Genomic DNA, 4,287 nt, shown 5'->3' on the forward strand with positions numbered 1-4,287 from the left:
AAACTAGAAACGAAAATTCGTATGTACAGAATAAAAGTATCCAGTGTTGATATATATATAAGAAAAAAAATGTTTTTTAATTTACTGATTGGGAAGATATTGAAGGTAGAAAGCTCTAGAGCCATAAGGTGCTTTACTGATACAACCAGTGGCAGTTTAATATGTGGGCTGCATCCTCAGCCCCTCAGTAGGTTCATTCAGATCCAGGATACAACAGACTAAAAATAATTAGCATCATTCATAAGGACCAGACATACAAAACTAGGATGCAAACTACACAGTGAAATACATTTTGTTTTTTTATGTTGTTGAGTAAAATAGAAAAAACATCATCCAAGGTGTTACAATGCCCATGTTAAATTATTTCCTTTGAATATTAAGTGTAACATAACAGTTTTGTTATATTAAAATTTAGATATGTGCTTATACATGTTCATACATAACAACTTGGACATTTTTCTTTGGTTCATTATAGTAATTTCAAGCCAATCCTTTTAAAGTGAAAGTTCAAACGAAAGTCATTATTTTACAGATTATATGTTTATTTTGATGGTTGCTTTTAATATAACTTGTGTTAGAATTTTGAAAAGTTCTGTCACTTTGTGAATAACTATACTTTGCTATATAGAGAAATATTCAAGTCAAAAGATGTTAGAAAATTGAAAATATTTTTCCTAGCTTCATTCCTAATTTATTATTTCAACAGCTTGCAGACAGCTTCACACTCAGGTTATGATATCAAAGATCTTAAAAAACATACTCTGATTAATAAAAAACATGATATCACAATGTTAGATCCTACAGTCAGTTTCAGTGATGTGTTAATAGACACCAAATAGCCAGGTTGGTAGTGTCCTAGTGGTTAATTAGTTACCAGGACTGTGAATTTGAGGGTTCACTGTACATGTCCTGTTACCTCAAAAATGCACTCCCGCTTTGAAGCCATGGGTGCATTATAATAGTCATGGTCAAGTTCCAATATTTGGTCAGACAAGAGTAGCCCAATAGTTGATACTTTTAAATAGCTGCCTTACTTTTGATATATGAGTTCAAAGTGAGGGACTGCTATGCATAGATAACCCTTGTATAGCTTGTGCAAAAAATCTAAAACAAACAGACTGAACAGTCATAATGAGAGCAGTGGCCTTAAGAAATTTAAGCGGATACTCCAAAGATATTGCCATGTAGTTACAGGCTAATTCTAATTTATATAACAGAATATGTATAATCGCTGGAGAAAATTATCCAGGAAAAGTGTCAATGGTTAGTGAAGCTAAAACAATACTAAACTCGAGTAGTGTCATTGTTGGTTTTTCTGAACATCAATTTCTTGTATACAGAATTAAAATTGTGATAACTTAAAGTTTTGGTAATTTCTCAGCCCAGAGTCAAACCTCCCACATGCTAGGGAGAACTCTACTTGCAACTATCACACAAGACTCCATGATACACCCTAGAGTATGCAGCATGTTATGGGACTAGATTTATAATTAATATAAACAAATTTGACACGGCCCCCCTTCCCTCTCCCCTCAATCAATTAAACAGAGGTTGAGACTGGTCTTCTAAACACGAAGATCAGTGGTTAGAAATTCAAACTGAAGAGGAAAGAGCTGGAGTTTGTTGAATATATTGTTAACAGTAGTTCCACAGTTTTAGTTAAGAGTAAAACAGTTAGAGACAGTTCAACAGTTCAACAAATGAATTCTATACATTTTATCTGAATGCATCACACCAAAGGTGTTTTTTTTTCAAACTATTCAACAGTAGTTACATCCTCTCACAGCAACTTAGAGTGAATATTCGTTTCATTTGGGATGTCATCTTAACCTTACATTTCAGTCACTAGAATAGGCGCCAATAAAAGCTTCAGTAACGTCATATTGATGACCGGAATGACTACGTACATATGACCATTTTAGCATATGTAGGATCGTTTTATACTTATTCGGAGCACAATCATAGATGTTTCACTTGTAACTTCAGAATAAAAAGTTCATAATGGCAATACACCACATATGTATTGAAGACATGTTCATCAAACTTATCAACGTAGCTTTTATTCACTTATCTCAGCGTGAATGGTGTATGTACATCAAACTTATCAACATAGCTTGAATTCAATATCTATGGCCCCCCCAGTGGCACAGCGGTATGTCTGCGGACTTACAACGCTAGAAACCGGGTTTCGATACCCGTGGTGGGCAGAGCACAGATAGCCCATTGTGTAGCTTTGTGCTTAATTCCAAACAAACAAACAATCAATATCTATGAGGTTTGAGTCCGTTTTACTTCACCATAGGCGAAACTGCAGTCCACAGCAGAGGGTACGGCCAATCAAGGATTGTGTTATGCCTCTATGCTACAGACTCTCTTTTCAATTTCACCTCCGATGAAGAGAAAAGAAATATATAACATATGTGTACAATCATAGTTTGTATTAATTTATCTTAGTATAAATGGCGTTTGCACATTAAAACTTATCAACAAAGTTTTTATTCAATTATCTCAATATTAATGGTGTATGTTCATCAAACTTATCAACATAGTTTTTATTCAATTATCTCAGAATTAATGGTGTGTGTTCATCAAAACTTATCAACATAGTTTTTATTCAATTATCTCAGAATTAATGGTGTTTTAGGGATTCTTTCTAATGTCAACAGTTATTTAGTAAAAGTCAAAATCGAGCGGGTAACACGTAATATCTGAAAGAGAAATTTTAAGTTACAGATCCACTTGTTAACTTTGAAAGTAAGGACTATAAATACTTTTCAGCTTTCAGATGACTTTGAATACCAAGTGATCATCTCCAGTTGCACAAAAACTTAATACTCTCGGCATTACATCTACTGAAATCAGTTCTCCTAACTTTTGAAATATGAAGAATTTCAATATATGTACTAAAATGTACACAAAATATTTATTTGCAATTTGGAAAGTAAGGAGTGCAATGGTTTTTTAGCAGTTAGTCTACTGAAAAATCCATCATCGTAACGGTTGAGAGTTTTCTCTTACTTCCATCTGTAACAACTGGGGTTCGGGTGAGAACTGATGTTGCCATTGTGGCTGTGTGTTTGCATGAGTTTCTCATTCGGATGGTGTATCCTATTCCTCTGACTCTTTGTAAACAGCCATATAAAGTTTAAGATTGTTTTATGCTTCTCCTTCTTCTGGTAGGTAAGAGTAGTACTTGATGGTATTTGTTCATCTTCCTCCTCCTGTTCAAGCCAGGGCTACAGACACCTGTTGGTAACATCAAAGTCTAATTTATCAACATGTTCAACTCGCTTTCATTTACTACACAAATACTGAACCTGATATTTTAACCAACTGAGTTGGCATAGAGCATGATATGGTTCAGTCCAATGGATATTACTAACTTATGTGCTGCTGAAGAACCAACTCCAGTCTTCTAGTTCAAAGTTACGTTGTTGTTTTTCACATAATTATTGTACGTTACCGTCTGTACCTTGGCACTTTTCTCATCTGTTTATGTGTAAACTAGTACACGTCAACTAACGAGAATCGTAAACAAACAATGTATTCTTGCAGACATTTCAATAATTCAGCATTCAGGTCTTCTGTATGAAATATACTGGGAGTGAAATTTTATGTCCGAATGTTAACATGTTTGGAGAACAGCTGTTAGACGTCTGCTCTTATGTGTGGTATACTATCATTACATATGGTAAAAGTAATCACCCCAATTAGTTCGATATAAGCTCATAACATTACAAAAAAGTTTACAGTTTGGACAAACCACTCATCCAAATCATCAAACTGAGAATGATAAAGTAAAGCATGAGTCTTCAACACATTAGTGACTAGATCTGATACAGTGCTTGTTAGTTGAAATCAGGGGAATTGACCATTTTCACTGCCTGTCTTCTCCATTAATTCTGTTATCAATTATTCAGTGTATTCTGATAGTATTTGGGCCCCTGTGCAGGCACGGGTAAAGAAAACCTATGTCAGAAATGACCAAACTGTTCACAGCTGTAACAGACATTTCTTCTATTCCATGGAGCAAGATGCCTCTATATTCATATCATTGATACAACAGGTTTATGATGCCCTTACTGCTTAGTTGACTGCCATTAAGACTGAACTGAGCTACAGTATGGCATCTGTGGACAAAGCATCATCTGTTGCGAATTTGTGTAATACGGAATTGGCACATTCAGATGTTCTGCCATTGCAGCAACTACTACATGTTTCTTTCACTCCAGCAACTTGGTTGGAGTTACCACGTTATGCCTTGTTGCCACGGAAACAGCTTCAGTT

The sequence above is a fragment of the Limulus polyphemus genome, unplaced genomic scaffold (genome assembly GCF_000517525.1).
Source record: "Limulus polyphemus unplaced genomic scaffold, Limulus_polyphemus-2.1.2 Scaffold1494, whole genome shotgun sequence".
NCBI classification, from domain to species: domain Eukaryota; kingdom Metazoa; phylum Arthropoda; class Merostomata; order Xiphosura; family Limulidae; genus Limulus; species Limulus polyphemus.